This window comes from Lygodium microphyllum, chromosome 26 (assembly GCF_053477565.2).
Source record: "Lygodium microphyllum isolate KBCC chromosome 26, Lygodium_microphyllum_v1.1.10, whole genome shotgun sequence".
Classification (NCBI taxonomy): domain Eukaryota; kingdom Viridiplantae; phylum Streptophyta; class Polypodiopsida; order Schizaeales; family Lygodiaceae; genus Lygodium; species Lygodium microphyllum.
The window spans coordinates 55,459,135-55,470,483 of NC_141160.1; the positions used below are offsets into that span (position 1 = coordinate 55,459,135).

Sequence of the window (11,349 nt, forward strand, 5' to 3'; positions counted from 1 at the left end):
GTAATTACCATGATTACATCACATCTTCAAAGCCATAACTCAAGTCAAAACTTGCAACAAAGTATAGCCATAAAGATTTATTAACATATATATGATATAAAAGCAATATATATGAGAAACATAAATATGAAACCATATACATGAAAGTAAGATCTAAGAATGAACAAACAAGAAAAACTTATCTTTGCATAATTCTGAAACCTCGCTCTGATACCATGTTGAACAGTGCGCAAGGGAGACGAGGAACGGAGAAAGAGAGAGGAGAAGAGAGACACGATGTCATGTTGCTGCGCATCCGAGTCGTATACACCTCCATTTCTTTTGTTGTGCATTTGTGTTAGCATTTTAATAATTCGCATCCAATGTATATATTCCCTTAATGCATTGCACACTGATCATGTTCTGGAGTTACTATCTGAAGTTGAGAAGACTGACCTCAAACCACTCCAACCATGTTTTGTCAGTGCCATGAATATGTATTTGCAATTGAAGTGCTATAAAGAAGTGGAGTCTTTGTTCGACAGGGCAAAGGCTGCGAATGTGCGGCCTGCACATGCTACTTTTAATATGCTTATAAAGGCTTACATAAACAGTGGACAGATGGAAAAGGCAGAACGTGTTTATCAAGAAATGAAGCAAACTGGTGGTATTGGTGCAAATTCACTCACATACAATCTGATGTTAGAGGCCTATGGTGTGGCCTGTCTTAAAGATAAGGTACAAGAAGTTCTAAAGGAAATGCTAGCAAGAGGATGCCTTGTGGATTCTAATGTCAAGGTCCACATACAATCCATGATTGGTGTAAATAAACTTGTGACGGAATGAGGGAAAAAGCTAAGAAAAGAGAGGTATTTTTGAAATGCTATCAATGGCGGGCTGGCAGAAAAGCAGGGAAAAGAAAAGACTAATTTGGGGGAATGCCCATGTCCGGGATCCTTTCGGTGATACAGGCTGAAGTCCCTCGAGCACTCCATTCGGCATCAACATAGGATGTATTGGACTGTGGATAGTCTGTGGATTGCATCTTATGCTTGCTTATGCCGTTGAGGCATTGTTGTGGCTTATGCGTAGTGGTTTGACCACTTTCAGAGACAGATCAGTTCTCTTGTGATCTCGCAGACAGTTTAGCAGTGCAGTGGGAGATTAGCTTTTGAGCTATTTTGGATTTGGTTTTTCTGGTTTTCGAGCCGTTTTACAGGGGAAACTCTGCCAGATTTTTCCGAGAGTTCAGTAGTGCTATATGCATGCGGCTTGATTGCTTTACAGCACGTTTATTTTGGGTTTTTAGAGCCAGTTTATAGGCCAAATTCTGCCAAAATTCTGCCGGATTTTGGTCTACTTTGATGCCACGGCTGATCCTGAAGCCTATGCTAACCTTACCCCTATGCAGAAGAAGCTTTTTGATCTCCGTCTCAAGATGAATGCAGCAACACAAAGTCAGCAACCTGTGGAAGCCGCTGGGCTTTTCCGAGATGAGGCATGTTGAAGACGGCGAGACCAAAACAGGCCGCCTGTGGTCATGAGGAAGAAGTGGAGATTAAGGACATAGTAGAAGGAGACGAGGAGAGATCATCGAAAAAGGTTGTTGTGAAGCTGAAGACGATGTCACACAGAAGGTGAAGAAGATGAGGAGGTTGCAGAGCAAAGGATGAGGAAGGTGACGAAAGGCGGGATGAAGCATCGACGCGTTGACACTGCTGCGGCTACAAAGAGGGACATGACGATTTTTCCTGGTCCTCGTTAGAGGGAGAGGGAGAGGGATGTTGATACAGCATCTGCCTCTTCTCGCCACCAAACGGATCGTGCTTGCATCCGCCTCCCCTCGCAGGTCCGAGCTGTTGCGTAGCCTTGGACTGAATGTAGAAGTGATCCCATCGACATTTGATGAAAACCTTGAAAAGTCCTCCTTTCCATCAGCAGAGGATTATGCTGCAAAAACTGCTTTGCATAAAGCGATTGAAGTCTCTCAGCAGATCCACAGGGATGATGCCAAAGTGGACATTGTCATAGGAGCTGATACCGTGGTTGAACTCGATGGAATTGTGTTAGAGAAGCCAAAAGATGAAGAGGATGCCTTTCAGATGCTTTCATCTTTAAATGGGAGGCAGCATACTATTTTCACTGGTGTCTCCTTTGTTCTACCTTTAGTTTGTGATCCGTCCGTTGGTAAACCACCTCTTGTGTACACATTTTGGGAGCAGACAAAGGTTGAGTTTGCCCAACTTTGAGGTGGAGAAGAGGAGGAGTTAGCAGGCTGCCTACAGAACTTCATTATATTGCACTCCATAAGACAGAAATGATGCAGTTGATAATGTATGGCAAGTCTTCCTTGCTCAATATGGAATTTTGATGCAGTAAATTCAAGAATATACCCTAAAAGCTATTATAGACAGCATCTCTCTCTCTAATAGGTCTCAGCTGCTGACCTGAGCTGTATATATGTCTGAAGCTAATGATTGTACTTATCAGAAGACTTATCTGTTGGTCCTGGAGTTTTAACAAGCTGGATATGACTAAATCCAGAATCTAATTGATTTATTTGGTGCCCTGAAAACCAAGCTCTTATGATTATTGTAAAGCTGAGGACAGATTGTCATACTTTGACATTTATTTTGATTCTTCTCTTGCTAAATAGTGAACTTTGGGATCAAATATTGAGATCTTCTTGTTAGCCTCTTTCCTTGTTGTCCCTTGAACCCCGTGTTCTGCAGCCCTTGCGAGAACTCTACGACATTTCTGGTGAACCCGACGTGAAAGTGCTGCGTCATCAGCAAGATGGGAGACTCGCAAGAAGAGATGACAGATGATAATGTCATGAAGAACCTGTTTCAGTCATTTACCATGTATATGCAGCAGCAAGTTCATGCAAAACGAGACAGTGATGTTATGGATGCCTTGAAAGCTGTCCAACAGGAGATGAAGCAGTTTAATGGCCAGCAAGTGTCAACTTACCTGCATTTGTATGAAGAAAAGATGAAGTTTTTTGGGGTTTCTCAAGATGTTTGGAGCCGCTACTTCTTGCGGATCGTGGTGCGCGCTCTTGAAGGTCGAATTGCAGAAATTCAAGAGGCACATGCAGGTTGGGCTGAATTTAAAAAGGCATTAAAAGATGAATATTTCCTGGAAGATACAGGTCTTATGAATCGCAGGAATTTTTTAGCATGGATTTCTATGCCTAATAAGGGACTTTCTGTTACCGCTCTTCTGCGAGAGTTTGAAAGCCGTTATGATCAGTTGGATGGGACTGAACAGCAAGCTTTGGAGATGCAGAAAGTGGAGTTATTTTTGCAAGCTGCAGATGCTGATTTACAGGAAAAGTTGGATGATCTTTTGGAAGATCAAGCTACTGATTCAGGTTTAAAGACTGAGTGGAGACATGTCATTGATGCTGTGAATGCTCTTGTCAAGAAGCAGCGCAGGAGAGTCAGATTGCATCGAAATACAGGATCAGTTCCTGAGAAATCTTTGGAGACTTCTTCTTCTACCCCTGCTACTTCTTTGCCTAAGCCTACTCCTCCTGTTATGAATCCACCAGTTCCTCCTGCTCCAGTGCCCTTATCTGTAGATGATGTTATTAAAGGCTTGGCGGATTTGACAATTGAAGCAGTCAAAGCTGAAGTTGGTAAATTAAAGGAGCAACTTATGTTAGTACCTGCTGTAGCACCTGCTCCAGTGACTGCTTTTCCAGCTGGTCAAAGAAAAGGGCGACGATGTATTTGGTGTGATAGTACAGAGCACCAACACTGCAGAGATTGTGATGCTTTTCAGGAAGCACGTAAGAAGAATGTAGTGTTCTGGGGACAAGATGGGAAGATATGGCTGACAGAGACTGGCGCTCCTCTTGACACAAACTTTGGTAAGGGAGGTATGAAGAAGCTTGTTGATGATATGGCTGCGCGATCAGCTTATGTGAGTGTTAGAGGAGATGCTTCAGCTTTTGGAGTCCAGCTTGAGCAGAAATCTGATGGAGACTCTGCTTTATGGTCTTCTGCCTTGGAGATAGCGAGAAGAGGGAAAGTTCAAACTTCTACTATGACTTGTGTGGGCTCTAGCATCCGAGGGGAAACAGGTTGGGATTCTCCTGTTGACAGGTATTCTATTTTTGCTTATATGGCTAAAACGCAGGGTTTAGATGCCATGGTTGAGGAAAAGAGAAGAAGAGATGAGGAGGGTCCTAGCTCCTCCAAAAAGACTAGAGGGGGTGACTTTGTTTCACCACCTGTTACAGCTCCACCTATGTCAAATTCTCCAACTCAAACAGGTTCTGATCAACCAATGGGAGACAAGCAGAAGGAAAAGAGGCAACCAAGAAAAGAGCCAGGATTCAAGCTCTTGTCAGATCTTGATATGCAAACGGATATGAGTAAGATTTTTCATGAAAGAATTTTGAATAGTGAAGTCACTTTTACTGTTGGAGAGGCTCTTGGGATTGCTAGAAGAGAAATACAGGATCAGATGCAGGATCTTTTGCAGAGGAAACGGCATGCGATGGAAGGACCTGCTTTACAGGGATTGTGGCATGGAACTCTTGGGGAAGAGCATGATGATGCAGTGATGGTTGAGAATGCTTCTGTTAATCCGCAATTGGAGAAAATAGTGCAGCCTATGCAGTATGAAGATGATGAGACCCCTATTCTCATTCCTCGCAGCCATTTTTCACGAAGTCATTGGGCTAGAGCAACCACTGAGACAGTGGTAAGGATTGGAGAGAAACAAATTCCCTTGATTGCTTTAGTTGATCATGGCTCTGAGATTAATCTTATTGCTCGAGGTGTTTATGAGAGTGGCAAGTGGCCTATGGATGCAGAGCATGGCTGGCGCATGAGAGCCGCCAACAATACTTCTGGTGATATGTATGCTGCTTGTCTGAGTATTAGAATTTCTATTGGTAATGTTGAAGAGGATTATCATTGCTTTGTTCAGGATTCATGCTCCTATCCGATTATTCTTGGACAACCTTTCATTACAGAAGCAAGAATGGAAACAAAAGTGATGGATGATGGGTCAGCTTATGCGCGGATACGCAGTAAAGATGGTATGCGAGCTGTTCAGTTTATGACTGTTGGGGTAAATCATCCGAGAAACAGGGACTCCTTGCGTGAGGCACCACTACCTGCGAAGGAGTTGGATTTTCATTAGGTACCGCTGTCTTGCGAGACGCCAGTGGTACGGAGCGGAGAAAAGAGGAGATCTCGCCTCCTGGCAGCCAGTCTTTCTCCAATAACTTTGTTGGGTTTACTTCAGATAGTTCAGTAAGTTATCAGAAAATTTCAGATTTTCCTAGAGCTGCCAGGCAGTACATTGGTCGTAAGGAGAAAGAGTTGAAGAATGCAGGTATCTTGCAAGCAGAAGAGCATGTGGATGGATTGTATGAAGGGATGTCTTATGCAGATACATTGTTTGAGATGAAAGCAATGCTGAAAACTGATGTATGCAAGGGTTCAAAGATCATACCCGTGCAAACCTTGGATATGTTTCAGGAAATTTCTGGTTTTATGCTGCAAACAGAGTTAGAGGCTGAGAAAACTCAGCAAACTGAATTTAAGGCTGATCTTGATCAGCTAATAGAATTGCAGAGGGATGAATCCATTCAGCCAACAGAGTTGAATGCAGAAAAATTTCTGCATACAGAGTTTCAGGATGCATCTATGCAGTCCATAGAGCCGAGGGCTGAATTCATTCAGCCAACAGAGTTGAATGCAGAAAAAATTCTGCATACAGAGTTTCAGACTGCACCCATGCAGTCCATAGAGCTAAAGGCTGAAATTTTTCAGCCAACAGAGTTGAAAGATGCTGAAAATTTGCAGAAATTGCAGCAAAGGAAAGAGTGCTTGAATGATGCCAAGGTTGACACAAAATATAAAACAGTTGATAAGAAGGTTAAGCCGGTTGCAGGGCCGCTTCCTTCTGATAGTGATGAACAGATTGAAAAAGCTATGAAGCAGCCTATGTTGAGGGATCCTGCAAATATTGGACATAAGTTTACAGCTGAAACTCTTGCAGAATTGAAGATTGGAAATGATGATTTTTTGCTTCCAGTGGAAAAAGAATGTTTTAGAGAGATGCTTGGACGTCATGGTAAGGCATTGGCTTTCTTTCCACATGAAATTGGCTGCATTAGTCCCGAATTGGTTGCACCTATGGTCATCTTCACTGTTCCTCATGTACCATGGAATATACGTCCTATACCTGTGCCTAAAGCGCACTTGCCAAAGCTGATAGAGTTGCTGAATGAGAAGATTAAAATGGGGATTTTGGAACCCTCTTCTGCACCTTATTCTAACAGGTGGTTTACTGTACCAAAGAAGAATGGTACTTTGAGATTTATTCAGGATATGCAGCCCGTGAACAAAGTGACAATCAGGAATGTGGGTACAGGTCCAGTTGTGGATGAATTTGCTGAGGCTTTTGCAGGACGAGCCATCTATTCACTAGGTGACTTGTATTCAGGTTATGATCAGTTTCAGCTTGCCTTGGAAAGCAGGGATATTACTACTATGCGGACACCTATTGGTCTTGTAAGGATGTGTACCTTGCCACAAGGTGCTACAAACTCAGTTGCTCATATGATGAATGCTATGCATAGAGTTCTTCGAGACTATATTCCGTAGTATACCATGCCTTTTCTAGATGATGTGCCTATTAAGGGTTGTGCAGAAGAAGAAAAGAATGAAAGTCTTGATTTGCGTGGATGTAGACAGTTTGTGGCTGATCACTTGATTGCTTGTGAGCAAATTTTGACACGATTAGAGGAGGTAAATTTGACACTTTCAGGGCTGAAATCTGTCTTTGCTGTTAATGAAGTCATCATAGTTGGGCATATGGTTGGATATTATGGCAGAAAGCCTTCTCCTGCAAAGGTGGATGCCATAAACAGGATTGCAGAGTATTGCTCGACTACTTCAGAGGTGCAGAGCTTTGTGGGAGCTTGTGTATTTTACATGATTTGGATTCCTCATTTTGCTCATATTGCAGATGTTCTCTATCAGCTGCTTCGAAAGGGGCAGAAATTTCATTGGGATGAGAAGCATTCAAAAGCCATGCGTAAGCTCAAGAAGCTGTTGCAATCAGCTCCTACTCTACGCAAGGCGGATTATCAGTATGGACGGCCGATCATGTTGACAGTTGATACTAGCCCTATTGGCATAGGTTGGGCTGTGGGACAGGATGATGCTGATGGAAATAGGTATGCAATCCGCTTTGGAGCTAAAGTTCTTAATGAGCGACAAAGGAGATATCCGCAGATTAAAAGAGAATTGTGGGGAGTAGTCACTGCACTAAAGTGTGACAAAGGATATTTTATTGGAGCTTCAGTTATTGTGGAAACAGATTGTTTGCCTTTGCTTGGCATGATTACTAGTTGCTCGACTCCAGATATAGCGATGCTTCGATGGATTGCCTATATCAAATCATTGAATCCAGAATTTCGACACATAGCAGGGAAAGATAACCCAGTTGCAGACATGCTTTCTAGAGCGAGATATGAGGATGAGGAGTCAATGCTTGCAGAAGATGATGAGATAGAGTTTGCTGCTTCTGTCCTTATTCATGATTGTCATGTATCTACTGTTGAAGCTTTTATTGAAGAACTTTATGTTGATGAATGGCTGCAAATTGGACAGTATCTAAGTTCATTGACTCGAAGAGCTGATTGGACAGATGATGAATTCAAGAAAATCAGAAGGAAAGCTTATGGGTATTTCTTGAAAGATGGTTTTCTTTGGAAGCATCCAAGAAAGAGAGGAGGCTTGCCCTTGAGAGTAGTTTGTGATGTAGCGATGCAAATACAGATTATGCGAGAGTTTCATGAGAGCTCATGGGCTGGACATAGAGGTGTGTGGGCTACCTATGAGAAAATCAAAGAAAGATACTGGTGGAAAGGCATGTATAGAGATGTTTCCCACTTTGTGGAGACTTGCAGGGATTGCCAGCTTTACTCTTTAGTGCGACATCGTGATGAGCTGCATCCGACATATCCACTATGTATGCATTACAAGTGGGTGGTAGACTTGGTTACTTTGCCAGTGGGACTTTGGCAGATGAGATATCTTGTCTTGGCTAGGGAGGATCTTACAAACTATATTGAAGGTAGACCGTTGCGGACAAAGACTACCACTACAGTATGTAAATTCTTGTTGGAAGAAATATTTTGCAGGTATGGGTGTATAGGCAAGATTACAGCTGATCGTGGAGAGCTAGATGTTGATGAAGCTAGAGAATTCTTCTCACGGCTTGGAATTAAATTGGCTCTTACTACTGCCTATAATCCAGAGGGAAATGGCAAAAGTGAAAGAGGACATCCGCCGATAGTTAAAGCATTGGCAAAAGCTTGTAGAGGTCGGATTGGAGATTGGCCGAGATTACTTCCTTTTGCATTGTGGGCTGATCGCTCTACACATAGTGTGACTACTGGATACATGCCTGCGGAGTTGATGTATGGGCAAAAACCTGTCATGCCTACTGAAATTTGTGCTCTCACTTGGAGTGTTCTTCCGTGGCATGAGAAATTATCAAGGGAAGAGCTGTTAGCCCTTCGGATTCGTCAACTAGAGAGAAGGACAGAAGATGTGCAGCTAGCCGTTGACCGTTTGAAGGCAGCCCGTCTCAGAAATAAGGACAGGTTTGATTTAAGGCATCGCTTGAGGCCTAGAGCCATAAAAGAAGGAGATTGGGTTCTAGTCTACGACAGTAGTCTAGAAAATCAGCATAGTAGTATGAGAAAAATGGTTCAAAGATGGTTTGGACCATATGAAGTGAAGCAGGTTTTTGACAATGGTACCTATGAGCTGGCTGAGTTAGATGGAACAACATTGAGGGTGCCTATTGCTGGAAAACGAGTCAAGATTTTCAAGAGAAGAGAAGATGAAGAATATGCACTTGAAGCATTGACAGAAGAAGAGCAGATAGGAGAAAGACAAGCAGAAGAGACAGAAGACATAGATGATGAAGCCGATGGAGAAACAGGTCTACTAGAATCAGAAGATGGACTTGACCTGTTTGTGGAGTTGAATGATCCTGGATAGTTGGCACATCCGGAGGATGCGCAGGTTTAGAGGGGGTGGATGTCGTGTTGCTGCGCATCCGAGTCGTATACACCTCCATTTCTTTTGTTGTGCATTTGTGTTAGCATTTTAATAATTCGCATCCAATGTATATATTCCCTTAATGCATTGCACACTGATCATGTTCTGGAGTTACTATCTGAAGTTGAGAAGACTGACCTCAAACCACTCCAACCATGTTTTGTCAGTGCCATGAATATGTATTTGCAATTGAAGTGCTATAAAGAAGTGGAGTCTTTGTTCGACAGGGCAAAGGCTGCGAATGTGCGGCCTGCACATGCTACTTTTAATATGCTTATAAAGGCTTACATAAACAGTGGACAGATGGAAAAGGCAGAACGTGTTTATCAAGAAATGAAGCAAACTGGTGGTATTGGTGCAAATTCACTCACATACAATCTGATGTTAGAGGCCTATGGTGTGGCCTGTCTTAAAGATAAGGTACAAGAAGTTCTAAAGGAAATGCTAGCAAGAGGATGCCTTGTGGATTCTAATGTCAAGGTCCACATACAATCCATGATTGGTGTAAATAAACTTGTGACGGAATGAGGGAAAAAGCTAAGAAAAGAGAGGTATTTTTGAAATGCTATCAATGGCGGGCTGGCAGAAAAGCAGGGAAAAGAAAAGACTAATTTGGGGGAATGCCCATGTCCGGGATCCTTTCGGTGATACAGGCTGAAGTCCCTCGAGCACTCCATTCGGCATCAACATAGGATGTATTGGACTGTGGATAGTCTGTGGATTGCATCTTGTGCTTGCTTATGCCGTTGAGGCATTGTTGTGGCTTATGCGTAGTGGTTTGACCACTTTCAGAGACAGATCAGTTCTCTTGTGATCTCGCAGACAGTTTAGCAGTGCAGTGGGAGATTAGCTTTTGAGCTATTTTGGATTTGGTTTTTCTGGTTTTCGAGCCGTTTTACAGGGGAAACTCTGCCAGATTTTTCCGAGAGTTCAGTAGTGCTATATGCATGCGGCTTGATTGCTTTACAGCACGTTTATTTTGGGTTTTCAGAGCCAGTTTATAGGCCAAATTCTGCCAAAATTCTGCCGGATTTTGGTCTACTTTGATGCCACGGCTGATCCTGAAGCCTATGCTAACCTTACCCCTATGCAGAAGAAGCTTTTTGATCTCCGTCTCAAGATGAATGCAGCAACACAAAGTCAGCAACCTGTGGAAGCCGCTGGGCTTTTCCGAGATGAGGCATGTTGAAGACGGCGAGACCAGAACAGGCCGCCTGTGGTCATGAGGAAGAAGTGGAGATTAAGGACATAGTAGAAGGAGACGAGGAGAGATCATCGAAAAAGGTTGTTGTGAAACTGAAGACGATGTCACACAGAAGGTGAAGAAGATGAGGAGGTTGCAGAGCAAAGGATGAGGAAGGTGACGAAAGGCGGGATGAAGCATCGACGCGTTGACACTGCTGCGGCTACAAAGAGGGACATGACGATTTTTCCTGGTCCTCGTTAGAGGGAGAGGGAGAGGGATGTTGATACAGCATCTGCCTCTTCTCGCCACCAAACGGATCGTGCTTGCATCCGCCTCCCCTCGCAGGTCCGAGCTGTTGCGTAGCCTTGGACTGAATGTAGAAGTGATCCCATCGACATTTGATGAAAACCTTGAAAAGTCCTCCTTTCCATCAGCAGAGAATTATGCTGCAAAAACTGCTTTGCATAAAGCGATTGAAGTCTCTCAGCAGATCCACAGGGATGATGCCAAAGTGGACATTGTCATAGGAGCTGATACCGTGGTTGAACTCGATGGAATTGTGTTAGAGAAGCCAAAAGATGAAGAGGATGCCTTTCAGATGCTTTCATCTTTAAATGGGAGGCAGCATACTGTTTTCACTGGTGTCTCCTTTGTTCTACCTTTAGTTTGTGATCCGTCCGTTGGTAAACCACCTCTTGTGTACACATTTTGGGAGCAGACAAAGGTTGAGTTTGCCCAACTTTGAGGTGGAGAAGAGGAGGAGTTAGCAGGCTGCCTACAGAACTTCATTATATTGCACTCCATAAGACAGAAATGATGCAGTTGATAATGTATGGCAAGTCTTCCTTGCTCAATATGGAATTTTGATGCAGTAAATTCAAGAATATACCCTAAAAGCTATTATAGACAGCATCTCTCTCTCTAATAGGTCTCAGCTGCTGACCTGAGCTGTATATATGTCTGAAGCTAATGATTGTACTTATCAGAAGACTTATCTGTTGGTCCTGGAGTTTTAACAAGCTGGATATGACTAAATCCAGAATCTAATTGATTTATTTGGTGCCCTGATAACCAAGCTCT

At 43.1% G+C, this 11,349-nt stretch overlaps 2 pseudogenes; both read left to right on the forward strand.

Moving 5' to 3' along the window:
* Window positions 1-1,724: 1,724 nt before the first annotated feature.
* On the forward strand, window positions 1,725-2,228 carry LOC148013294 (uncharacterized; annotated as a pseudogene).
* An 8,285-nt stretch (window positions 2,229-10,513) lies between these two features.
* LOC148013295 (uncharacterized) lies at window positions 10,514-11,014 on the forward strand (annotated as a pseudogene).
* The last annotated feature ends 335 nt before the right edge of the window (window positions 11,015-11,349 follow it).